The 27,993-nt window shown below is 50.6% G+C and overlaps 1 protein-coding gene across 1 annotated transcript in view; it reads left to right on the forward strand.

Annotated features, from left to right (window-relative positions):
- AP3B1 (adaptor related protein complex 3 subunit beta 1) overlaps positions 1-27,993 on the forward strand; it is a 2,743,269-nt gene that overhangs the window by 2,325,753 nt on the left and 389,523 nt on the right. The window lies entirely within an intron of this gene.

The raw sequence follows: 27,993 nt of genomic DNA on the forward strand, positions 1-27,993 counted from the left end.
CATGACCACAAGAAGTCTGGTACCCAGACCGGCTCCATCTATCAGTGGCTCCCTCCATCTGTCTGCCAGACCTTCTCTCCAGAGAAAACAGAACAATACTGCACCATCACCCAGCGCCTCACAGTCTGGCTCCTGCAGCCCTAGAGTTTGGGCACTATTTCCTGCCACTGGAGTGCAAGAAGATCCTGGCCAAGGCCAAAGCTTCCTCTATGTTGCCCATAAATGGAAGCTGTAAGGAAGGCATGGTATGAACAGTAAGACAGACACAAGTGACCACAGTTCAAGGGTGTTTATTGAACTTCAAAAGGGGTTTGAAAATCGCCTATCTAATCCTAAATCTACAGATGGGAGCAAGCTACGACCATCAAATAATAACTCTGTCCTAGTGGTGACTTGTCAAAAATAAAAGGGGCTAAACTAGTAAACCTATTGCAAATCCTTATCTCTAAATAGAAACAGTGTGAGAAACAATGTCACGCAAAAGAAAGAAGTGTTCAAGAAAAAATATGTCAGGATGTTCAGCCTGTTGGCCTCCCTTCCCCACGGTGTCAGCACGGGACAAGGCGGTACACTCGAGCCTAGCACAGTCTCTGGCTTCTCTACCATGAGGATACAGTTCATTCATTAGTATCAGGGGCTTCTGTGCCCAAGTCTGTTTGCCTCTCAAAGTCTCTTCTTTCAGAGGGCCTGATGCAGCAAACAAACAATAGTTATTTTCCTCTTAGGATTTCACAAGTACTTCATTTCTGAGGCGATTCACTATTCTTCCCGGATCCCCCTCAGCCGGCTCGGGTCCTTTTCTTTTCTTCTTAACACAATGCTCATAGGATATTCCTGTATCCAATTTCTCAGGTGATTCACAGCTCACCCCGGACCTCCCCCAGATGGGCTCAGATCCTCTAACACAATGTTCAATTAGTCTCCCTCTGTCGGGCTCGGACCTATTTCAATTTACTTTTTAACCCAAACTTTGCTTTAACCGAAAGCTCTCAGCTGATCTCTCTCTGCCGAGCTCGGACCAACTTCATCAACTTTCTTTACACTATTAACATTGAAGACTTTTGATTGTGCACAGGATTTTGCTTGACCCATTTCAGGACCATTTTGATTCTCAGTTCTTTGTTACTCTTTCAGTTGAATACCTTACAGAGACTTTCTCTTTCCGGACCACTCTGTCTAAGGTATTGTATCTTGGCTTCAAAGTTCAATCACTGATCTGTTCAATTTTACTTGTGTTGATTATCACATACGCTTCCTAGAATGTTAGCTTCAGCGTTCACTATTGAATGTTGTCGCTTGCAACCTTGGCTTCAACACAGACCGGTATGGTATCAGTCTCCCCAACTCCCTGTGCTGACTTCACTGGCGCTGCTTTGTTGTAGGAGCCAAGGACATTACCACGACGGCAAGCGATTCTCCCCGCCTTGACTATCGACACGATAGAGCCCCGTGCATCTCTGACACACAATGCAGGATTCTTCAGCCTTTTTTCCTGGTCTTACGTTTTCTATTCTCGAAGGTTCATGAAAGTAACGATTCCTCGTCGAAAAGGTCAAGGGCACTTTCCTCCTTGCGATCCCTTTCAGTGTTGACGTCTTTCGCCTTGTATTAAACTGCCATCTTGGAACTGCTGCTTCCTCATGTGCTTTAGCTCGCTCAGAGTGTGCTCTTGTGTTCCGCCTTTTATCTGTGTGGTGGAAGTATGATGGAAGTCGTGTGTGTGTGTGTGTGTGTGTGTGTGTGTGTGTGTGTGTGTGTGTGTAATGGTCCGTAATTGCCTGACCCTGCCTGATCATTGTATTGGGACATGTCGGGTATACGGCTCGGGTGTTAGTCGGGTGTTAGTCGGATTTCTCTCATAGCGGGCTGTCCGTGAGTAAGTGTTCCTGTTTGGAGGGGTTTGGTGGGGGGGTTGTGTTCCTAAGTTTCCTAAGTATATGGGGTAAAGGTGTTACAGGAAAGGGGATACTGCATCTCGCCATCCGGTCTGCCACTCTCTGAAGACCCCTCACCTTGATGATCCTCCCCCACTGGTCCATCCCCAGGAACTGGATCCAAAATTGATGGCTGTGTACTGGCCACCTGGATGACAGGTCCCTGCGGACAAGCGGGTGAGACACCTTCTGGTTTCTCACAAAGCACTTCACAGTGTGGTACAGGACTCGGAACATTACGCCTGTGTGGGAAACAGCTCCTCCAGTACCTGTTTTCACTGGCCAAGGCCGGCCTGGCTTATGCCTTCATCAAGTTCATCTAGTTGCCATGTCCCGCTAAACCTGGGCTCTGGGCAAGCCCTCCATGTGGTGCAAAGGCTCGTTAAGGAGTTCCTCAATTCCTCTTCAGTGCTTTTCCGCTAGTGATGGCTCCTGCCCCGACTTGGGATGGTTTTGACTAAGCTCATGGCCTCCATTTGAGCTGATGCATCGGGCCCTTCTGAGGTTTCTGTCATGGAAGACTGCTGTCCGGGCAGGCTGATCGGTGCGGTCCAAGCCCTCTTCTGCAAGCAGCTGTACTTGACATTGCATGCTACAAAGGTGGTGCTGTGGTCCCCATCCCAGCATTATGCCGAAAGTTCCTTCGTAGTACTGTTTGGCAGAATCCTGTGCAGTGCCCTTAGGGACCACTACACACATTTAAGACCACAGGTGGCAATACAAGTTTTACCTTTGGTACAAGCCTGTACTACTGTGTCAGAATGGTAGCAGTGGCGGAGCAGCCAGGCTTATCTCAAAAGTATATGAACAGTAGTAGAGATTACACAGAGGGACCACAATTATGGTGACTCAAGCAAACACTGACTCAAGGTTTCAGGTAAAAAAAAATAAGTACATTTATTCTTAAACCATTGGTTATAAACACAACACTTCTATTAAACTCAAATAAAAACCACACGTTAAATATACTACAACTAACCAATTTACTTTGTACATTAAGTCTCAGGGTAAGTACCCTGTGTTTGAATGAACCGGTGTCACGAACAAAACACGTTACCGCGAATACGATTGCGATCACTTTTTGACAGTTCGGTCTACTAAATAAACGCGTATCCGTGACATGAAATGCTCCCGGGGCAAAAACACACTTAGCACCTGAGATACCCAGAGGGAGTTGGAGGTAATATTTTGGTTAGGCAGGCAGAATCAAGAATCACTCAGAGACAGGAGTTCAAAAGTCAAAGGGCCGGAGCCAGGGCCGAAAGACACCGGGGCCTGTTGCCGAAGATCACACAGTCAGACAGTTCACGATTCAACAGAGCCAAAAGTACTTTGATATTTTCAATGTTCGGAAGCAAAAGTTATAAGAAGGAGGGAAGACAAGGGCAAGCCTTGGAAATGAAGAAAAGGGATTCACCCAGTTTCCTCAAGTAGAACACAGTACCTTGTTCCAATGGGGCAGCTGGTGCCCTGGCAGTTGTTCCTGTTGGTTTCCCGCAGACCCACGATTCCTGGAGTTTTGTTATGAAGGAGGACGTCTGAAGGGGGTCTGCACCACAAAGGGATGAAGCCGGCAGCAATGACGAGGAATAAAAGGTGCGCTCCTTAAAAACAGGAGAAGGCTCTTCATGTGGCTATCCGGACCACTACAGCAGCGTGCAGCTATTTCGACAAGGAAGAGGATCCTCTGGCTGTCGAAGATGAGCTGGTTATCCCCACCAAGCTCAAAGGAAGAAGACTCTGGACTGGATCTTCTCTTAATCGTTGAAGGGAAGATAGTTCAGGACTGCAGCAGGGCTTCGCTGGGATGGGGTAGTTGCAGTAGCCGTTGTTCTCTCCGCTTCTCTTCGGTTCCTTGATGTTCCAGTGGCGAGACTCTGACTTCTAGCCCAAGAGACCTGCCTTTTATGCGAAAACCCCCCATTCACACAGCCTGGCTGTCAGTCACCCAGCAGGGGGGTTGCCCAGCCCGGACAACTACCCTGGCCAATCATGACAAAGTGCGACTTGGGTTTCCTAGGATACCCTGTGCAGGGGCTGACGACACCCCTCCCTCACATTCAGCCCACCTAGACACCCAGGTGCCTTGAGGAGGGCTTCTGAGCAGAAGCCCGCCAAAAGACAGTGAACAAAGAAGGGGAACTTAGTTTGCCGTGCAAAGTAAGACACAAGAAGGACTTTAACAAAAAGAAATGGCGAATAAACCCAACCGGAGCCAAAAGAAAGACGATTTGGTCAAGCGGGTTTATGTTCGAGACTAATATAATAGCCAAGAACAGTACTACGTTTGTTTATCTAATCTAATCGTGGTAGAAAAGTTAGGGTAGATACCACTGCCACCAGCCAAGTCTAAATGTTAAGAGTGAAACAATGCTCTAGGAGGTACAGATAAAAAGGGATACGAATTAACCCTTTCCATTACTCCATGGAAGATGGAGTGTACTGGATCTGTGGTAGATTGACTAAGTAAAGTTAATGGTAACTTTTCCCTTTTCTGGGGGACGGTAGCCGCTTCAGAAATGGAGTCGAGGGAAGTCTCAAAGACAACCCTGTGGCACTGAAGGTGCTGTGTGACACACAAAAAGTAGGGGGCTACTGAAGTGGTGTACTTCAGAGCCCACAATCACAAAAACAGGTAGAAACACATAGCAAAACACAGGAAAGAGTGGGGGAAAAGCTCTCACTCTTACCAAGTGGAAAAAAATAAACTCCAGAAGTCCAGCAAAGCTGCTGGGGGACTCACTAGGTGAGGGAAATTAGCCATAGATGAGAATTCTCCCTAACAAGTACTATCTCAACAAGCCTTTTCTCCTGCCAGTTTGTTTCTTTCGAGCCCTTCTACACCTGCTGAAAGGGCGTTGCATTCACTGGGCGTTTCATTTATTAATATATTTATTCTTTGCTTATGCAATAAGAAAATACTGTTTCAAAGCGCCCACAGGGCAGGGAGGGAGCAAGAGTGGGAAATACATTAATAACACAATATTTAAGAGCAGAAGGGGAAACCGGTAGGAGGTACGAACCTACTATGCCTTGTGAGGATTCAGAACATGCAAGTGCAGCAAGGAAGAGTGAAGTGGGGCTAAGTACTGTGAAGTCCGAGCTCATGGGTGAGCCACAGATGAAGCGTTGCCTCTGCCTTGAAGTTTTAGGTGGCACATACAAAGAATTCTCAGAAGACATCTCAGCGGTTTGTCAGTTTTGGACCTTTGGACACAGTAAGGCCCTTTCTAAGGCTTTTATCTAGGTCGCTCTCCGGCTGTGTCATGCACTGTCATCTTCTGACCAACAGACCTCTTCCAAGCTGGCCGAGAGCCCACTTCACCAGAGCCATTACAGCAACAACAGCGTTTCTCTCTGGTGTTCCCCTGCTTGACATCTGCAGGGTTGCTACATGGAGGTCCACCCACACTGTCACAAGATTCTACTGCGTCAACAGGATTCGATGGAGGATTCCCGGGTCTGCCAAGTGGTGCTGCGCAGCCTGTTTGCTTGAGGTGAGTCTGTTCCAGAGGTAAATGTATTGCTTCTGTGGAGGCTTGCCACCTCTCGTGGTTGTGTAATCATATTCATGTCCATGTGAATCCATGCAAGACCCAATGCTTGAGAAGAAACAAGTAACTTACCTGTACCTCCTGTTCTCCAGCATGGGTCTGGCATGGATTCACATGCAAACCCTCCCTCCTTCTCTCTGTGGCTCTCCTTGGTTCATACTCCCACTTTATGTGCTCTTACCAAATCTGAAGATGGCCACCAGGAGTGGAGCTTATTATTTTTATAATTTATTATTAGATTTGGTTATTTATAACATACTTAAAGGTGAAGTGCGCTCAAAAATTGTATTGTCCTCATCGTTCGGGTATGTATTTTTAAGCATACTCTAATCAATGTTAAAAATGTCCTATGCATCTTACCTTGGTTTTCCTCACTTTTACACATGCAAAAACAATGGGTTGGGCGTGGCCATCTTGTGCTAATCTTATACGTTGAGCCATCACATTAACTTGAAGGGCGCTTGTGGCAAGAATACAGATCGCCAGCCCCTGAAGCTGACATCACTATTCCAAACGATATGCTCCACCTATTTTCATGACATTAGTGGCCAGCGTAGCCAAACACCCCCAGTCATCACCCACGCCATAACATCAGTTAACGCAGAACCAGGAAGATAAACACACACATCCTCTCACAGCGCCACCCAAATCGGATAGGAAAACTATATTTTTAAAGAAGTTATCAAGGAATGCCCCCAAAAACGAAATGGACTATATGTTTTTGCAATAAAAGTTATAGCTAGCGAACATTGCATGCATCAAATTTTGTTTGTAACGTCCTCATGATCCGCTGATTGTGATCAACGACCAATTGTTGTGCGTCCTTCTGTTACATCAGCAAAAGTTTCTAATGACGCACATGGTGTTTCTTTCGTGAGAATATATGTTTTGAGGGGATTGGGTCCTCCGACCTATTCCATATCTATGACACTAATCACCACAGCTGTGCTGATTCGGAATTTCTTTCGGCGTCCTGCGTCGATGACGTCGATACGCCGTCCTCGAGGGCCTCCGTCGAGCTGACGCCACCGGATGTTATAAGTAGGACGCACGACGCCTGTAGCCTCAGTTCCGTTTTTTCCACGAACGTGTTCGCTTCGAAGATCTCGGCGCGCCTTGATTCTACTGAATCCTGTTCTTTCGGTTCTTCGAACCTGTCTCTTCGTTGCTACTTGTAAGCATGATGTCTTGGGCTTCTTCCACCCTGCAGTCCGGGTTTAGGAAGTGTCGGGTGTGCGGGTCCAAGATATCTCTAACGGATACGCACAACGCTTGCCTCTGGTGCCTCGGAGAGGACCATGATACGGACGACTGTGTCGACTGCCAATCGCTCACATCGAAGGCCTTGCGGGAGCGTAAGAAGAAGCTGTCGGTCGGTAAGGTGGCCAAGCCCCGGAAGTCGCGTTCCACTGGTCTTTCGACGGACGATTCAAGCGGCGACTCTCCGCATTGTCGTCGTGAGTCCGGGGGTTCTCGGTCTGAGAGTTGGTCCCGCCATTCCTCTGCCTCGTCGAGGCACTCCAGAAAGCGCCGTCACAGGTCGCCTTCCCCGTCCACTTCTGAGGGCTCCACCCGTCGGCGGGTTGCTTGTCCCATCGAGCATTCCACTCCTGAGGAATGGGATTCCTTCCGAAAGGAGATGTTGGCGATTTTTCAATCGCAGGACTCCAGTCCGTCTGCGCCGTCTGAGGACGCCTGTCGTGGCTGTGCTAGAGACACCGCTAGTCCGCCTTCGGGCTCGAACAGTCGTCGCGACCACCGGGTGCCTTCGAGGTCCCGGTTGGACAAGGATGGTCGCTCTAGGCATGCCTGTTCCAGGTACGGGTCCTCGACGCCCTCGAGACCGCGAGAACCTGTGCAGTCTTCGAGGAAGTCGTCAATGCCATTGGCGCCCAGGCTATCGAGAGACACGCTCTGGGCTCCGCCCTCGAGGACTGTGTGGACGCCGTCAAAGCTGTCGGTGCCGCGCTCGACGTCGATGCCAATTCCATCGAAGCCCTCGACGCCTTTCGAGGCGGCTTTGTCAGGGGATGCCTCGTGGTAGGGGGGAACCCCCCATAAAGGCTCAGGCTATGGCAAAACATGTCTTTGTTCCTTTTTCAGTTCCCTCTTTGGATTATATTTCTGAGGTGGATGAGGGTTCTGAGGAAGGTGAGGTTCCTGCAGGGGTTCCTGATGACATTGTTTCTGGTCATAGTCAACTTGAGGACCTGCGTCAGTCGCTGCACGACGCCAGTGGTCTAGACACCTCTCCGGAGGTGGAGTTTGGTAGGCTGGAGCCTGGCATGCATGCCGAATCCTCATACCGGCACCTCATGTCGAGGGTCACGGATTACCTGGGGTGGTCTGCCCCCCCTGGGGATTTTCAGCAGGATGACCTGACTGATATCCTGGACCAAGGTCCTCCAACTGACCCGGTGCTGCCATTCCATATGGCCTTGCAGAGAAGAGTGGCTGCGGCTTGGACTTCTCTGGAGAGTCTGCCGTCAGTGAGCAAGTCCTTGCCGAAGAAATATCGCCCAGCCAGTGGCGACCCCTGCTACTTGACCACGCACCCTACTCCGCAGAGTTTGGTGGTGCAGGTGACAACGGCCCCAGCAAAGCAGGTGTTGTACCCTACCATCTCTCCTGATAGGGACGACAAACGTTTTGACGGCTGGGCGAAGAAGGTATATTCTTCTGGGGGTATGGCACTTCAGGCGGCCAACTCTGTTTGTGCCTTGTCTCGTTTCACGCACACTCTGTGGAACTGTATTTCCTTAGCGGCTGATCATATTCCCGAAGGGGAGGAATGGGATGGTTTCCTTGCTTTTGTGCAGGATGGCAAGGATGCCATGTGTGAATCCGTTCAGTCGGGTCTGGACATGGTTGATTGCGTCAGCCGGTCCATGGCGGCGAGCACCGTAATACGCAGGTTTGCGTGGTTGCGGAAATCGGGTTTTGCTCCTGATGTGCAAACCCGGCTCCTCAACATGTCCTTTGATGGTGAACATCTTTTTGGCAGCAAGGCTGACGAGAGTCTTGAGAGGTTGCAGACCTCTAAAGCTGCAGCAAAGTCGTTGGGTGCTGCTGTTTGCCAACCTCCGCCTTTTCGTCCTAGGGGACAGCAATGGAGGGGAGGTTCCTTTCGATATTACTCGTCCTTTAGTAAATCGAGAGGAGCTGCAAGTCAAAGGGGCAACCGTATGAGTGCCAGAGGTGGAAAACAGGGTACTCCAGGTGCCAGGGCCACACAAGCAGTTGCCTCTTTGCCCTCAGGCACTGCCGCAGCTGCTTCAGCTCAGTCATGAGGCCCATGCTTCCCCGGTTGGGAGGAAGGCTGGCGCAGCATCTTATAGAATGGCGTGCCATTACTTCAGATGTGTGGGTTCTGGAGATCATTGCCCATGGCTACTGTCTTCCTTTCCGGCAGAGGCCTCACGACAATCCACCAGGGAATCTCTCTTTGAAGAGTCCGGATCCGCTCCTTGCGCAGAAATTATATCCCTGCTGGAGAAAGGCGCCATAGAACTGGTGCCTGTAGCGGAGAGGAACAAGGGATGGTATTCCCCTTATTTTTTGATTTTGAAGAAAGACAGGGGATTGAGACCCATCATGGACTTGCGCGGGTTGAACAAGCTCCTCAGGAAGGACAAGTTCAAGATGGTTACTCTTTCTCAAGTCCTCCAGGCCCTTCAACTTCAGGACTAGTTGGTGGCTCTCGACCTCAAGAACGCTTATTTTCATGTGCCGATCCATCCCAAGCACAAGTAGTACCTGTGGTTTGCGGTTGGCGACTCACACTTTCAGTTTCGGGTCCTGCCGTTCAGATTGACCTCCGCCCCAGGGGTTTTCACCAAGCTCATGGTGGTGGTGGCAGCGTATCTCAGGAAAGGGGGATTCACGTCTACCCCTACCTGGACGATTGGTGATCAGGGCGCGCTTTCCTGAGCAAGTCCAGGATCATCTGTCCGTCACCTGCCACTCCCTTCACAAGCTGGGCTTCTCCCTCAACTTAAAGAAGTCCCACTTGACGCCAACACAGCAGCTCCAGTACATCAGAGCAGTGCTCGACACGTCCCTGGGGCAGTGGTTTCCTCCCCAGGTGAGGGCTCTACACATTCAGCAGATGGTGCACAAGTTTCAGCATGCCCAGAGTCTCCCAGCATTAGAGTTCTTGAGGTTGCTCGGCCTCATGGCATCCTGCATTTTTCTGGTGCCAGAGGCCAGGTTGCGGATGAGATCTTTGCAATGGGCTTTCAAGCTCCAGTGGTCACAGTCCTCCTGCATGAAGTCGGACCCCGTCCAGGTGACGCCCTCGGTCGCCCAGGACCTTCTGTGGCGGGCCGTCGAAGGCAATCTGATGAGGGGGGCTCCGTATTGGCTACCCTGGCCAGAGGTGACGATTGTGACGGACGCGTCCCTCACGGGATGGGGAGCTCATGCCAACGAGCTGACAGTCAGCTGTCATTGGTCTCCGTCGGGGTCCAGACTCCATATCAATCTGTTGGAGCCGAGGGCCGTCAGGCTTGCCCCGAAGGCTTTTCTGCCGACTGTGCGAGGAAAGAATGTCCTGATTCTGACGGACAACACAGTGGCCATGCACTACCTCAACAAAAAGGGGGGCAGGGTCACTTCCTCTGTGCAGGGAGGCGATGCAGCTCGGGTTCTGGGCCATCCAGCAGGAAATTTCGATCTCGGCAGTTCATCTGGCCGGAGATGAAAACGAGATGACGGACGCTCTGAGCAGGCAGAGCGCGATCTCTCACGAGTGGGAGTTGGCTCAGGAGATTCTCCTGGAGATCTTCTCCCTTTGGGGAACCCCTCAAGTGGATCTCTTCGCCTCCAGTGTCAACCGGAAGTGGGAAAGGTCCTGCTCGTGGGAATTTCTTCCAAGAGGAGCCTTAGGAGACGCGTTCGTAGTGGATTGGTCCTTCCCACTGCTGTATGTGTTTCCTCCAGTCCCCGTCATCCCGCAAGTGCTGCAGAGGCTACAGAGGTTCGGTTCCCCGATGATCCTCATTGCTCCGGCATAGGCCCGGAGGACGTGGGACCCGGACCTTCTCGACTTGTCCACCTGCCCTCCACTTCGTCTTCCCTACCGAGACGATCTGCTCTCACGGGAGGGGGGGGGGGGGTCAGGTTCTCCATCCAGAGGTCAGATCCCTCAACCTTCACGCTTGGCTTCTGAAAGGTTGAGGTATAAGGATTGGGACCTCCCTGAAGACGTGATGGAGGTGTTGCTTTCAGCCAGACGGCTGGCAACAAAGTCCTTGTACCGTTGCCGTTGGAGAAAGTTCTGCGGCTGGTGCAGGGTTCAGAATGTGGATCCTTTTTCATGTGACATTCCTGTGGTTCTGTTTTTTTTGCTTTCTTTAGCCCACAGGGGCTTGCAAGTGGGTACCGTTAAAGGTTATCTGGCGGCACTGTCCATATTTAAGCGCTCGTCTGAGGAGTGTTCTTATTTTAAAATTCCTTTAATTTCTCAGTTTCTGAAAGGGCTCACTAATGTGTTCCCTCCGTCACCTTTCCAGGTGCCCGGTTGGGATATGAACCTTGTTCTCAAGTTTCTAATGGGTGCTCCATTTGAGCCTTTACATTCTTGTCCTTTGAGACTGTTAACCTTTAAAACTGTATTTTTAGTTGCGGTCACTTCCGCTCGCAGAGTGTGTGAGTTACAGGCACTTTCAGTTAAGCCACCCTTCACTGTGTTTCATAAGGACAGGGTTGTCTTTCGAGTTCGTTCTTCCTTTCTTCCGAAGGTGGTGTCGGAATTTCATTTAAGCCAGAAGGTTATTCTTCCGGCATTTTATCCTCCTCCACATCCTGGTAAGGAAGAGGAGAGGCTCCATAGGCTGGATCCTAGGAGAGCTTTAAGTTTCTGAATTTCACGCATTTCCCGGGTCAGAGTGGACGATCAGCTCTTTATTGGTTACGCTGGAAGGCGTTTGGGACAAGTTGTGACTAAGCAGACTTTGTCTAGATTGATTATCTTGGCAATTTCTGAGTGTTACCGCCTGGCGGGTAAGGACCTCCGGTAGGCTTACGGGCCCATTCGACTAGGGGTATGGCTGCTGCTACTGCTCTGCAGAGGGGTGTGCCTATTCGTAACATCTGTGAAGCAGCCACTTGGGCTTCGGTTCATACTTTTGTATGTCACTACTCCCTAGATTCTTCCCATGGGCAGGATCTGGCCTTTGGCAAGGCGGTCCTTTACTCTGCAATTTGATTGGACATTCTAAATTTGTATATTCTTAATTCTTTTCCCACCTCCTTACGTTGGTACTGCTTTGGGAGTCTGTCAAAGATATGGAATACATCGGAGGACCCAATCCCCTCGAAGAACTAGTTACTCTTACCTGGTAACGTTCTTTCGATGGGATGGTCCAACGACGTATTCCATATCGCTCCCTCCCTGCCTACCCCACTACAGAATTTCTTATGCGATTGCAGCTTATGTTTCCGCAAGGCTTTCTGTGGTCATACTGGCAGTAGATTGGTGCCACACATTCTGGGAGAAAAACTACAAATGAGGCTACGGGCGTCGTGCGTCCTACTTATAACATCCGGTGACGTCGGCTCGACGGAGGCCCTCGAGGACGGAGTATCGACGTCATTGACGCAGATGCCGAAAGATTTTCCGAAGCAGTACAGCTGTGTTGATTACTGTCATAGATATGGAATACGTCGTCGGACCATCCCATCGAAAGAACGTTTCCAGATAAGAGAGTAACTTGGTCATTCTTTGCACTTTCATTCGCAACGCTTTTGCTTTAGCATGTTGCTACACCGGAATCGATGACGGGTTGCTCCTTGTCGCTGGTACCGCCAAAGGGCCGATCGGTCCCTGTCTGTCGTCCCACATGACAGTAATGCAAAACGCTATGTTTAGGCGTAACTGCCATTGTTGATTGAAGAATCCATTCGATGGTAGCTGGAAACAATGGCATTTACAGAACAGTTCAATATATCTTTGTAGATAACAGAATAAAAATACATTTTAGTAGCCGTTCTTTATTCGATTTTATCCATTTACCCTGTAATTCTGCACCGGATGAAACCTAATCATGAACACAAACCACACATAATGAACACACACATGACAACATGGGAGAGTATTTGAGACCACGATGTGCATGAAAGGTTGGCGCTGGAATGGAGAACCTGACAGATATTGGGAACCACAGACAGATGGCATTAATAACGTTACTGAGAATATTACTGAACGAAAAGCGAACCAAGTTCTCTCGGAAAATGTTCAGCCACCCCTACTTTATGCTGCACAATAATGCAACGTTGATAGCACACCTGGATATTCCACGGGACAAAGTGGTTTAGATATCACTAGCCTGCGTACAGGTTATGGTTGCGGGTCGTCGATGAATAATCATTGCATTTGCTCCAGCTAACAACCCATAACCCATAACAATGTCAGTAAGCAATACCAGCCAAAAAAATCAAACCTCTATTTACTCCTCTTTAAACTATACACAAATAACAATTAGTAGACTTATAAACAAACTGCGAGTTACGCACTTGGTTTTTTAAATATGGCACATTATAAATATAATTCAACATAATGTATTGTGTCCATTATTTTCGTCAAATCGCACATTCGCACGTCACTGAATTATTCTATATGCATACAGCACAAATACCATTTTTAATCGCAAAAATAGTAAGTATAGTTGAACTTACATAATGTTAGGTAGTTCCATTCTCTCGGTGTAACGCATAGTTTCCGCTCCAAACAACAGATGGCAGAATTTGAACTAAATGTTCCAATGTTCACTTTTAATACAGTAAACGTTATCATTTTTGCGGGTATTCGACACCTTGTGTCCTTCTAGCCTAGCAGTTGCTGACTTTCGCTCAAGGCCAAATAAAAATAGAAGCTTGTTTTCAGCGATTGAAGCCGGAGACGGGAAGGTTTCGATTTTGTGAAAGAATGCCGCTCTAATAAAACAGACAGGACAAGATGCGTCAGTGTGACTGGATTTATTTTTTCCATTCCCACAAGCATCAGCCCACGACCTGATGTTCACTCTGTGGAGAGATGAGCCCAGCTGACCCACGCAGAATTTGAAATATGTCTGAAAAATAAACAAATTGTAGGCTGGCATCCACCAATGCACTACGATCATAAATACTGTGTTACTGATCACTAGTGCGGGTTATGACCCTAGATGTGATGTCATTACTGACGCTGTGGCCTCTCAAAAGGCAAAAACATTCATTGTGGAGTCTCAATGTTCTCGAACAGCGGACGCCTTTGCTGATATTGTTTGAATTTGGTACAATTAAACCTTGTTAAACCCTGCAAAGTATCTCTTGGCTTCTTTCTCGAGAGGGTTGTATTCTTTCTGTTGTGAGCGTAATCGGGGACAGCCTTCAATTGCACACTGCCTATTATAATTCAGGGCATGTCCGTTCAGACTATCTATCGCACCTGACGTAGCCCTATCTACGTTCATGCGAGACAGGTGACATTGCGGGACCATACCAAGTAAGTTGTATTCATGCTCCGACTAGGCCTTGTGCCAATCAGCCGTGCAAGTACATAGGATGAGCATTAGACCGTTTTTTCAGAGTCGTTCTCCTAACTTTCTAGTGCGGCCATGAGAAGTTGGTAGCCTTGTGCTAACATAGGAGTAGTCCATGAAAGTGCACAATTGTGCCGGTGAAGCAAAACGCGGTTCTTCTTGGGAATGCCATTGCAAGTCAGGAAGGGGCCTGAGGCGATGAAGAATTGGTACCGACTATTCGAGTAGGATGTGCCCTTGGCGGCAGATCAGCTTTCAAAAGGTGAGAATAGCAGTGGAGCGCAGGCTAACCCAGTCAACATCAAATTCCTTTATGGGATATCCGTGCGTCAAAGGTATCGGTTGTGTCGGTCCGAAACCGTCAAGTGATGCAAGGTCTTGATCCATGGAGCCAAATGGAGCCATGGGATAAATTTCATGTCTGCTAGGACATGCTTTTTACCCCTTTCAATTACCCTTTCATCACACTTATTGTCGACGTGACGCTCCGCCACCTCGTACATATATAAAACAGATACCTGATTGTAACGACTTATTGCGTCTGCTACAGGGAGGCTGTTAGGACTGTTTTTTTATCATGTAACTTGAGCTCTTCGCTACTCCACCCACAATTCCCTCCGGGTCAGTCCCTTCTCCAAGCAACGAGTTGGTGGTTGATGTTTCTTCGGCTTGGGCCTATCTCTGAAACAGCCTCCCTGCCTCTATCATATTATTTCAGTAATACCATGGATAATAGACCCTATCAGTTGTACCGTGATGCTCAGCCAGACATCACATAGTGTAGTGAACTGGATAATACATTTTTCTGATCTTGTGATGCTCATATAATAGGCACATTATTTGGAATATGAAACTGTACTTTAAAATCAAACAGCAATACGGTACATTTGATAAAGTACATTTATTTGACATTAAATGTTTAGAGAATATTCAGCAATTGGCATATTAAATCGGAATGGAATTTATTTTCTTTTCTCTTGATCCGCAAATCCGGAAAAGTTTATCGTGAGTCACACGCTGTTCCTTTATGGTACACAGGGTGTGTTGGTTTTCGTTAAAAGAAGCCCTTTGGACGCACGGTGAACCGCAAGGCTGTTCCATCAACTAGGCACTAGGCCACCGTAAAGGTTGATATGTTGCTTATAGCCGCTAGTACCGCGTAAGGGCATATGGCTCCTTGGTGATCGTCCCATAAGATGGTCAATGTAGTGCAGTTGTTTACAAGAAGCTGCAGCTGGCGGTTGAAATATCCATCTGCCGGGATCTGGAATAGGTGTCAGTGGCAATACGGTAGGATGTACCTGTTTAGAATACATAAAAATTGAAATTAGTCTCACCAGCTGATCTTTATTACTATTATTCATTTTATTTATTACAGGCGAGCTGAAACTGTTTGCTTGCGAGGATAGTGCAATGGAGTATGTTCGGCTCTAAAAGCAATGCGAAAACTAACGAAATAAATTGAGGCAAACACACAAACTAATGATTTTTTTTACCGTTGAACCACTGAGAAACGACTGTCTACATGCGTGTCGAATGGGCACATGCATGCCCATGTGCCCGGTAGAAAGACGACCCCACAAATGTTGTACTTGCTCTTCATTCATTCATTCATTCCGGTATAAAAGCGTCTAAAGAGTTACTTACATTATATTTTCCATTTCCATTGTATCTCTGCTAATGCAGTCCGTAAATCCCACTGTGTTCGTGCCAACAATTTTTCATATACTGAACTAACATGAAACTCGATCTAGTTTCAGAATTTTCAGCCTTATCGTCTCTTACGTTATTGCCCCATGCGTCAAATGAAGTCCTTTCGGCATGGTCCCTGTCTCTCAAGGTCAAAAAACAATAGAAGCTTATACTGCCAGTGCGATTTGCGGGCCTCTTCAGCCCGCGAGCAAAAAATCAAAGCCGCTGACCTTCACTCTGCATGAGCGTACATTCTTACTTTGCAACATCCCGTCTAAAGCCATCTGTGAGAACTTGAATTTTCGACTCCATGTTTGTACTAGGCCTCAATGTGCAAATGCGAACTGGCTTCTCTCCCATCTGCAACGCCTTGCTTGGCGCTTTCTAAGGCCCCCAATTTTGTTCTCGTTGTCCGCGAGCTTTGCAGCCCCAGAGAACCATAACTATGGAGACATTGACTTTTTGGGGGAAGGTCAGGGAAAGTATAAAGTAGCCGAGGAGTTGAGTTGAAAGTGAGATTTATTGTTTATTTGTTTTATTATTTGCAATACGCAATCCTCCCTCGGTTAACAGTGCGCAGCAGTTACATGAGATTGCAAAACTTAGTTACAGCAACAAAAATATATACATACACATATTCACAAGGTCAGCGATATGAGGTGAATAGAGAGAGAAGTCAAAGATGACACCCATGTTGTTCGCCACCCAGGATGGTGAATGGAGGGTTTAGGGTTAGCATACTTTGTATGCACACTGTACAATAACATTATTTTCAAAAAGACAATCAGATTAAAATGATTTATTTAAACCGGGATTTGAACTTCTCAACGAGCTCTGCTTTGGGTGGACATGGCACAGTGGCAATGTTTGGTGGCAATGCATCAGTGCTCTGCACAGAAATGCTCAAAATTCCATATCTGTGCTTCTCCAGCGTGGGGTCTGGCATGGATTCACATGCTCATGAATATTCCCCGTCGTCAGGCTGGGAATCCTCGGTAAAGAAAAAATCAGTATCAGTTTCGTTTCTGATCTGTCTTTCCTAGTAGTAACCAATCACTGATCTCTGCGTCATACTGACCACAGCCAATGACTGCCCTCTACCTAAGCCCCGCCTCTGGCAGCCATCTTCAGATTTTTACCGCACATTCAAGTGTTGGGAGTCCTCGTGCTTAGCTCTCGAGCTTTTACTGCGTGTTTCGCATTTTTTCAGGTGAATTTTCACATTTTTTCGGTTAATCGAGCCTGAAGCTCCACCGTTTCTACTCCCATTAACGGCTACCCATTGCAGGATTTTCCTACGCCCCTCAAGGGTGAAGATTTCGTCGAATCAAATTCTTGGAGGATTCCAGAAGATTCGCGGCCTACTTCGAGATGGCCCAGGACGCAAGTTTGTCACCCGGACCCAAGCTGTTTCGCAGCTGCCCTGGATGCGGGCTGCAGAATGTGTTTAAGGAAGACGAACATTCGCGATGCCTCTACTGTCTTCATGGGGACAAGACTCATGTAGAGAAGGACTGCCAGTTCTGCAAGAACTTGTCGGAGCGGACCATGAGGGACCGTCGATCCCGTCTCGCAAGCTGGTTGGAGAAGGGCTCGACGGGTGAGAAGAAGAAGAAAGGGTCCGAGCGGGCTTCTAAGTCCTGTGCGGGCGCCCCGGCGACGGGGGCCCAACACCAGGCCAAGCGCTGCGAGTCCGCTGGCTCTGGGAGCGCCGAAAGGTCGGGCTCTTCGGTCGCCAGGCAGGGCGCACCTTCCGCGGCACCGTCAACCACGAGCCAACGCTCCGGTTTGGGGAAGAGGAAGTCCGAGAACCCGGGTAAGCTTCGGGAGAAGCCCCGTCCGATCTCGGAAGAGGGGGAGCGAGGCGTCGCCCCTCCCCCGAAGGAGAGGGCCTGGGACGCACCTAAGGTGGTCAAGGCCCCTACCCAGCAGGCGAAGGCCTCTATCGAGGCTATCGCGGCGACTCTGGCAAAGCCGGCAGAGACACCGCCAGCAGAGACCGCCTCCGGGACTAGAGTTTCCCTGCCGCCAAGGATGGAATCCTCTTTTCAGCCCATCGTCGTGGCCGCCATGATGGAAGAAGCGAGGAGGAGGAACTGACCGAGGCCGTGAGGAACCTCGAAGTCCAATTCGAGAAGGTTCGATCCCGTCAGGAAGATCCTCGGGAGATAACCGAGGAAGACGACGATGGTGAGGAAGAGCGGCCTTCCCTTCCGGCGCAGCCGGATCCTAGGCCTCAGAATGTTTCGGCAGCCATTTTGTCTGCCATCCAGTCCTTGTGCTCTGAGATAAGGACGAGATTCCCACGGCCCAGGCCAGAGGACCCACAACCTGGCCCGTCGGGAAGTCCTCAGAACAAACGACAGAGGACCCAACCCTCTCCTCCGTTCGCACGCGTAAGGCCTACAGTTCCCTCCTCATCCTCCCAGGAGCCGGGAGATGACGGTGCGTTGGGCTCGACGACGGGTTCTGAGGGCGACGACGACGGAACGGGTCTCCCGTCGCACGGGCCTCGCCGCCCGACGAGATTGGCTCATTCCACGCCATGATCGCCAAGGCGTCTGAATTGTTCCAGCTCTGCCCGGAGGAGCAGAAAAAGGAAGGTTTCCTCTATCAGCGCCGGGAGGCCAAGAGGAAGACGGTCATCGCGGTGCCCCTAATCGATGACATCTGGGAGGAGGGCCTGTTGGTTCTCAAGAACCCCTCCACGGCACCAGCCAAAGGGGACCGGTACGAGAAGTAGTACCGGGTCCCCGAAACCGCTCCCCTGTGCCTCAGGGCCCAGCCAACGCCAGACTCAGTCGTCTCGGCGGCAGCGAAGAAGAAAGCGGCGGGGTCAGGAGCCTCGACGTCGAATTCCCCACCGGACGGCGAGGGAAAGAAGTTGGACGCCATGGGGCGGCGGGTAATTTCGTCGGCGGCGACGACGATCAAAGCGGCCAACGCCCTGGCAATCGTGGCCCGCTACGACAGGGAGCTCTGGTTTAAGCTGGTCCCCATATTGGACTTCCTGCCGGACGACAAGAGGTCTGAGGCTCTGGAAATACTGCAAGAGGGCGAGGTGGCGTTGGACCACGCCATAACGGTGGCAACCGATATTGCCGATACCGGGTTGCGCCAGCTGGGAAACGGTGTTTGCCTACGACGACGGGGTTGGCTCCGGGCGACCGACTTCCGTCAGGACGTCCAGACCCCAGGGTGTTGGACATGCCGTTCGACGGCAGCAACTTGTTCGGGAAGGCGGTGGACGAATCCCTCCAAGCCATAAAAACGGACACGGAGACGGCCCGCGCCCTAGGAGCCCTTCGGCAACGACGGCCCTTTCGGAGCACCGGAGGCAGACAGGGTGCCTCCAAGGGATCCAGCGGTGGCTCGTCGTCCTACCGCCAGGCGGCACGCTCCTCATCTCAGGAGGCCTACAGGGGTCGCGGCAAGCAGGGAGCGCCTCGCCACCGTCGGCAAGGTGGCCAGGGCGGCAAGGCCACCACCTCCAAGCAGGACTGAACCGGCCGTGGTCTCGGGCCCCCACCGAAGCACCCCGGTGGGAGGCCGGCTGACGAAGTTCGTTGGCGTGTGGAAGTCCATCTCCACCGACCGTTGGGTGCTGGATACCCTGGCAAGAGGACACTCTATCGAATTCCTGAAGAAGTGCCCTCACGTTCCACCTGTGGCCAGGAAGGAAAATCACGTCCCGCAACTGCTGTTGGAAGTACGGGCGATGCTCAGGAAAGGCGCCATCGAGCTTGTCCAGAAGAGGCTCCGGGGTGTACTCAAGGTACTTCCTCGCCAGGAAGAAGACGGGCGGCTGGCGCCCCATCCTGGACCTTGGTCGTTTGAACAAATACATCAGATCACAAAAGTTCAGGATGGTCACCCTCCAGCACGTACTGGGACAGCTGGAGGAAGGCGACTTTCTATCGTCGTTGGAACTGGAGGTTGCATACTTCCACGTTCCCATCCTCAAAAGTCACCGAAAGTTCCTCAGGTTCGTCGTCCAGGGACGCCACTACCAATTCAGAGAACTGCCGTTCGGTTTGAAGTCGGCCCCAAGGGTCTTTACCAAGTGCCTAGCACCAGTGGCGGCACGGCTGCGCCTACAGGGGATTCACGTCTACCCCTACCTGGACGACTGGCTCATCCGCTCAAGGACGAGGCAACTCGCCGTCGAACACACTGCGAGGACCGTCCAGCTACTCACAAACCTGGGATTCGCCATAAACTACCCGAAGTCCCATCTGGTGCTGTCGCAGGTGGCCCTGTTTCTGGGAGCAAAGCTTGATACAGTGAGGCGCCTGCCGGCCCCGTCGGAAGAACGGACTAAGACCATTCTAGGCAAAGTGCAGCGCCTGCTAGCCACGGACGTGGCCAGGGTGAGGTCCATCAAGTCCCTCCTGGGGATGATGTCCTCTTGCATCTACCTGGTGCGCCTCTGCAGACTACGGATGCGCCCTCTTCAAGAATTTCTCGATGCCCGTTGGATACAGGCGACGGGCACCTTCGAAGACGGGGTCCCCCTCAACGAGGGGTTCCGGCGGGCGATTCAGTGGTGGGGCGTTCGAGCACACCTCATGGCGGGCAAGGACTTTCAGATGCCGGCGTACCAGGAGACGGTGACGACGGACGCCTCGCTGGAAGGTTGGGGCGTCCACACCGGAGATCTCAACGCAAGAGGCCTCTGGCTCCCGGAGGAGAGGCTCCTACACATCAACGTCCTGGAACTCCGAGCCGTGTTCTGGGCTCTCAAATCGTTCCTCCCGTCGCTCAAGGGCAAGGTGGTGTGGATCTTCACAGACAGCACCACGACAATGTTTTACATACGGAAGCAGGGAGGCACCAGATCCCCAGCCCTATCCAAGGAGGCACAGGATCTGTGGCACTGGGCGGTCGCCCAGGGGTTGTTCCTGGTTCCCTTCCACCTGGCAGGAGAAAGCAACACCATCGCCGACTCGCTCAGCAGGGAGCTGCGCGCGTGTCACGAGTGGGAACTGCGCCATGATCGGGTGGATCTACTCTTCCGACGTTGGGGCAAACCCCAAATCGACCTGTTCGCAACAGCGACGAACTCGAAGTGCAAGAGGTTCGCCAGCAGGTTTCCCCAGCCGAGAAGCATGGGCGATGCGTTCTCGTTCCCCTGGGCCTATACATGTATGCGTTCCCTCCGTTGCCGTTGCTGCTTCGACTCATCAGCCAGCTCAAGAGGTCCCGGTGCAGGATGATCCTCGTCGCACCGGCGTGGCCGAGGCAGATCTGGTTCCCGGACCTTCTGGACTTGTCAACGTCCCCTCCCATCAAGCTGTCGGCGGACGCGGATCTTCTCTCCAGAGAAGGAGGCGCCATCTTCCAGCACGACCCGGCGTCGCTGAACCTGCAGGCCTGACTCCTGCAGCGCTAGAGTTTGGAGGCTACGATATACCGGCCGATTGCAGAGAGGTTCTTGCAAAGGCCAGGGCGTCCTCGACTCTCAAATGCTACGGTCATAAGTGGAAGAGGTTCTCTATCTGGTGCTGAGCACAGAAGATCAACCCCCTACGGATTACGGCCCCTCAAGTGCTGCCGTACCTGCTATCGCTGGCAAAGGCTGGGCTAGCCCATGCCTCCATTAAGATCCATCTGGCGGCGATCTCCAGATATACCAGAACCACAGGACGGACGTCCCTGTGGTCCCATCGACTGGTAAAAGAGTTTATGAAAGGACTGTTCCGGCCGTTCGCCCCGGTGAAGGCCCCGGCCCCGGCGTGGGAACTTAACGTGGTGCTGACCAGGCTCATGGGGCCCCCATTCGAGCCGATGCACTCCGCACCTATGAAGTTTGTGTCGTGGAAGACTGCGTTCCTGGTGGCCATTACCTCCACACGACGAGTGGGAGAGATCCAGGCCCTATCCTGCAAAGCACCGTACTCGACTTTTCATGCCTCGAGGGTGGTGCTTAGGACGCACCCCTCCTTTATGCCCAAGGTGCCGTCGGACTTCCATCTTAACGAGCCCTTGGTGTTACCTGTTTTCTTCCCGTCTCCTTCATCGCCGGCCGAGAGGACTTTGCACTCGCTGGATGTGGCTAGAGCGCTGAAGTTCTACGTGAACCGCACGAAGAGTTTCCGGAGGACATCACAGCTGTTTGTGAACTTTGGACCTGTGAATCAAGGGAAGGCTCTCTCGAAGTCTTCTATTTCCAGATGGCTCTCCGGCTGCATCTTGCACTGTCACCGGTTGGCTAACCGACCGCTGCCAGGCCGTCCGAGAGCCCATTCGACCAGAGCGATCGCTGCTACTACGGCGTTCTTATCTGGTGTGCCCCTGCTGGACATCTGCAGGGCTGCTACGTGGAGGTGGACGCACACCTTCACGAGATTCTACTGCGTCGATCGGGATTGGAGGGAGGAGTCCAGGGTCGGCCAAGCAGTGCTGCGCAACCTGTTCGCTTAAGGTGAGCCTGGTGAGGAGGTAAGAGATGCTTAATGTTCAGTTTTTTGTATTGCTTAATGTTGAGCCTTTTGCCACCCCCCGTGGTTGTGCATGTGTGTACTGCTATCTATTCTTATATTCATGAGCATGTGAATCCATGCCAGACCCCATGCTGGAGAAGGAACAAGTTACTTACCTGTAACTGTTGTTCTCCAGCATGAGTCTGGCATGGATCAATTCACACCTCGCTGGAAGGTTGGGGCGTCCACACCGGAGATCTCAACGCAATATTGTGATACTATGTATCACAATATTGAAAACATAAAACACACGTGAGGACGAACACACAGGTACATCTCAATAGCTAAACACGAATTAAACATTCTGTAGAACAATCAAACGACAAGTATTCGAGCTCTGATGATCTAGTTCGATGGAACTGTCAGTATCCATACCTCTGGCTCCGCATGAACTGCCATGAATGGTTGTAGTGGAGAGGAGGCATCAGCAACTCCCTGAAACACAGTACTTGCATTAGTATGGTTTTCAATATTGTAAACATAACACACACTTGGGGTCGACGGCACAGGTACATATAAAGAGATAACCACAAATGATGCATTGTCTAAAAGAATCAAGGAATATCTAAATATGATCAGATTTCATCGACTTATTTCTCCGATTTATTTACATCTGCATAATCTAAATGGGATGTTGTTATTGTAGTGGAAGCTCCGTCGTCTCCCTGAAACACAGTACTTGCGTTAATAGGGAAGAAAGTATAGCAAATGGAATCATGTTATATGATGACGCTCCATGGAGCTGTCTGTATCCATACCTCGTGCTGCTGAAGAATATGTAGGGATGTTGTAAATGTAGTGCGCACTTCCGAAAGCTGGTGCGCCGATTCGTATATGCAAGGACCCGCTTCCACTTCCCCTGGAATTACTTGAATGTCAGGCTCCGCATCAGGTGCAGGGGTTGACGCTCCATCAACTGCCTGAAAGATAGTACTTGCATTAGTAAGGATTACAATATTGAAAACATAACATACACTTGGGGTCGACCGCACAGGTACATATCAATGGCTAACCACGAATGAAACATTGTGTAGAACAATCAAACGACAAGTATTCCTGCTCTGATGATCTAGTTCGATGGAGCTGTCAGTATCCATACCTCGTGCTGCTGAAGAACATCTAGGGATTTTGTCAATGTGGTGGATGCTTCATCATCTCCCTGAAAGACAGTACTTGCATTACTATGGGTAACACTAATCATAACTGAAAACAAACACCAGTGGACGATAACTAAGGTGTATATCAATTGAAAAGCACTAACCAAACATTCGGTACAATAATTACACGATACAATAAAAATATTACTTGACATGCATAAAATAAGTCTGTTACGGAATAGCCAAGTAAGATTACCTGATACGCGCTAGAAGTGATTGATAACTGCGAGCATGTCACGGATGTAGAATGTTCTTGCTTCAGATTCAAGGGATAGTCAAGCAGTTGTAAAGGTAAATTATTGATTGATAATGAAATGCCATATAAGGAGACAGAATACTTGAGAGTAATGCTATTGAAAATGCGCAATATAGCACAGTTCCCTGTGCCCATATATAGATTTAGTTTGTGGGTTATGAAATCGAAAAAGACTATATTGATAAATGTCATTATTCAAAAAGCTATGCACTCATATCAATGTCGAAAGTATTACAACGGATACAACACCTAAAATATCAATGAATCCATTCGGCTACCTACACACTACCGTAAGGCCTAAAGCTAAATCCGGACACTTGACTCACCAGTGGCGGAATGTGGACGAATAGAGTGGGAATAGCGTTCGCGAGCAATTTTCGTGTCGTTCGCCGTTTATTCTTCTTTGTTACCCAAGATGTTGTGTACATGTTCGAGGAAAAGTGGCGGCTGCAGATGCGGTATAAGATCACCCCTCTTGTCCTCTAAGACTTGTTGGACTCTACTTTCCAGCTCATCCAGTGGATATCCGCAATGCCTGACCCATTCTCTTATTCGATCAACAGTTTTCGGGAATACATGCATTGTAGTGCTTTCAGATTTAGCAAGGGTCTTCGAATGGCAACCGCTAATCGAACAGGCAGGCATTGTTGAAAATTCTGAAAAGTAAATATGGACATTATTATACAATCTTGATGAATAAAAATGTGATACAAAAGTAAATTAACCATACAATGTTCAATGCAAGGTTTGTTTTGGTCGCAGGAACTATATCAGTTCATCATGTGCGGCTTAGTATTTGCAGAAATTGCAGAAATGTATACATGATGTGAGTAAACTCTGAACATGTGACTCGTCCCTTGGATGTTCTGTCTTGCACGAGAAGGAAACATGCTTACATTATAGACTGGACCCCTGAAGGATGCAATTCGATGACAATTGACACAGATGAAAATAAATAGATCTAATGATAGCATAACAATGGAAACTCAAGTCAATATCAATGAGACCAATGAACATAGCACTATTGAGTACTCTACTCGCAAATAGCTAGAAATTTAAAAATCAGCGAAATATGACTAGGATACATGGCCTTACCTTGACCAACAAACAGTTGGATTCAGCAAGCAGAGCAGTATGTTGTAGGAGAACAGGTAGATGGCCACAGGTAGCACACTGACGAGTTTGCTCGAAGCGGTCACAGAAGTTCACGGATAGCACGACGACGAGCAGATTAGCATAGATCTCAGTGGTTCTCAGGTAGCATGTTCAGGAGTTGACTTGCAAAGCACAAAGATGTTCTCATGAGACATATCAAGTGGTCTATAAAGTATTACAAACAGGGGTGTGTTTGTGAATGAATGACGTGTGTATGTCGTGGTATTATATGGTTTGCTGGGGGGCGGCCAGCGTGAGGGGGGGTCCTGGCCGGACACGCGGGGTCTGAGGAGGCCATGTGAGCGATGGGCCCTTGGCGTGGGATACCTTTTGAAGTGTACATGCTGTTTGGCACCTTGGCCGTTCGCGCCCCTGACAGCCCCCCATGGCAGCGCGCGTGCAGATAAGGCACAGGAAGACTGCTGAATGGAGACACACTTATGTGGATTACAGGGGGGCGGCCTGCTTCAATGGGGAGCCCTGCCTGGAGACACGGAGTCTGAGGAGGCCATGTGAGCGATGGGCCCTTGGTGTGGGATACCTTTTGAAGTGTACATGATGTTTGGCACCTTGGGCGTTTGCGCCCCTGACAGCCCTCCCATGGCAGCGCGCATCCACTGGACTTGTTGTTATGGACTTTTGTTTTTGTTAAACTAACCACTTTTTTATACTTTATATAGTTATACTTCTCCAGCATGGGGTCTGGCATGGATTCACATGCTCATGAATATTCCCCGTCGTCAGGCCGGTAATCCTCGGTATAGAAAAAAATCAGTATCAGTTTTGTTTCTGATCTGTCTTTCTTAGTAGTAACCAATCACTGGTCTCTGGGTCATACTGCCCCCAGCCAATGACTGCCCTCTCCCTAAGCACTGCCTCTGGCAGCCATCCTCAGATTTTTACCGCACGTTCAAGTGTTGGGAGTCCTCGTGCTTTAGCTCTCGAGCTTTTGCTGCGTTTTCGTGCTTTTTTCAGGAGAATTTTCTCATTTTTCGTTTAAATAGAGCCTCAAGCTCCACCGTTTCTACATCCGATTAACAGGGATCTGTTTCGGAGTTCTCTACGCCCCTCAAGGGTGAAGATTTCGTCGAGTTACGCTTTTGGAGGATTCCAGAAGTTCCGAGGCCTACCCCGGACATGGCCCAGGAGAAAGGAAGCTGGACGCCCGGGAAGCTGTTCAGGACCTGCCCTGGATGCCAGCTTCAGAATGTTTTCAAGGAGGACGAGCATTCGTTATGCCTCTACTGTCTCCATGAGGACAAGACGCACACGGAGAAGGACTGCGCGTTTTGTGGGAACATGTCAGAGCGGACCATGAAGGATCGCCACCTCCGTCTCGCCAACTGGCTGGAAGGGAAGAGCCCGTCAGGCGAGAAGAAGAAAAAGAAGTCCGAGCGGTCTTCTAAGTCCTGTGAGGTTGCCCTGGCGGCAGGGGCCCAACAAAAGACTAAGCACCACGAGTCCGAGGGGACCGGGAGCGCCGAACGGTCGGGCTCCTTGGCTACCAGGCAGGGCGCATCCTTCCCGGCGCATCAACCACGAGCCAACGCTCTGGCTCGGGTAAGAGGAAGTCCGAGAACCCGGCGAAGCTTCTGGAGAGGCCCCGGTCGATCTCGAAGATTCCGGCAGAGGGGGAGCGAGGCTCGGACCCTCCCCCCAAGGTGAAGGCCCCAGTCCTCCAGAAGGTGACGATGGCCTTAATTCACCCTGCTAAGACCTCTATTGAGGATGTCGCCGCGGCCCTGGCTCAGCCTGTGGAGGCTACACCAGTGGAGGCGCCCTCAGGACCCAGAGTCTCCCTGCCACCGCGGAGGGAGCCATCTTTCAAGCCCATTGAGAAGACCCCCACGAAGTCCTCGTTGGAAAAGGTGGGGGAGGGGTTGTGGCCATCGTGGATACGGACACGACCTCTGAAGAAGAGCTCATCGAAGTCGTGGAAGAGGCCCAGCCCATCGGGAGGGATCCTGACGAGGGCGACGACGAGAGCGACGGGGTCGCCGACAAGGCTCCTCACGCCCGTCGTTTCCGGCACCGCAGGACACTTTGGCGGCCATTTTGTCAGCGATTCAGTCCTTATGTTTGGCGATAAGGACAAGGTTGCCCCTCCCCCCTGACGGAGGTACCTGAGCCAGACCCGACGGGGGAACCGGAGCCAGGACCTTCGGAAAGTCCACCGCATAAGAGGAGGACGATGCATCCTACGCCGCCTCTCCCTCCTTTGCGGCCTGCTCTGCCTTCCCCCCGGTCTACTACCCACGCGGATGACACAGGCACGGACACGGCTACGACAGGTACAGATGACGACGGAGGCGACGACGGGACGTGTCCCCCATCGGCCCCTGCTCGGGCGTCCCTGCCCGACGATATTGGATCCTTTCATGCCATGATTTCCAGGGCATCCAAGCTCTTCCAGCTCTGCCCAGAAGAGAAGAAGGAAGGGTTCCTTTACCAACGGCGCAAGGCTAAAAGGAAGACGGTGCTCGCTGTACCGCTTCTTGATGATATCTGGGATGAAGGGCTCGCCCTCCTCAAGAACCCTGCCACGGCGACGGCAAAGAGGGACCGGTACGAGAAGAAGTACCGGGTCCTCGACGCTGCCCCCTTGTGCCTTTGGGCGCAACCTACCCCGGATTCGGTCGTCTCGGCGGCGGCAAAGAAGTAAGCAGGGGGGGCATCGGCCGCGACATCAACTTCCCTGCCGGACGGCGAGGGCAGGAAGTTGGACACGATGGGACAGCGGATCATCTCATCCGCAGCGACGACTATCAAGGTGGCCAACGCCCTGGCTATCGTAGCCCGCTACGACAGGGAGTTGTGGTTCAAAATTGCCCCTCTGTTGGACTTCCTTCCGGACGCCAAAAGGGCTGAGGCCCTTGAAATCCTACAGGAGGGTGACATTGCTTCAGACCACGCCATCATGGTGGCAACACACATCGCCGACACCAGTTTCCGTCAGTTGGGCAACGGCATTTGTTTGAGACGACGAGGATGGCTCAAGGCCATGGATTTCCGCCAGGACTTACAAACCAAGGTTTTGGACATGCCCTTCGATGGGAACAACCTGTTTGGGAAGGCGGTTGATGAGTCCCTTCAGGCCATCAAGACAGACACAGAGGCTGCCCGGGCACTGGGAGTGCTCCAACGACGACGGCCGTCCTTTCGGAGCTCCGGAGGCAGACAAGGTGCCTCCAAGGGATCCGGCAGTGGCTCCTCCACGTACCGCCAGGCGGCAAGATCTTCG

The sequence above is a fragment of the Ambystoma mexicanum genome, chromosome 6p, assembly GCF_040938575.1.
Source record: "Ambystoma mexicanum isolate Mex_15411 chromosome 6p, UKY_AmexF1_1, whole genome shotgun sequence".
Classification (NCBI taxonomy): domain Eukaryota; kingdom Metazoa; phylum Chordata; class Amphibia; order Caudata; family Ambystomatidae; genus Ambystoma; species Ambystoma mexicanum.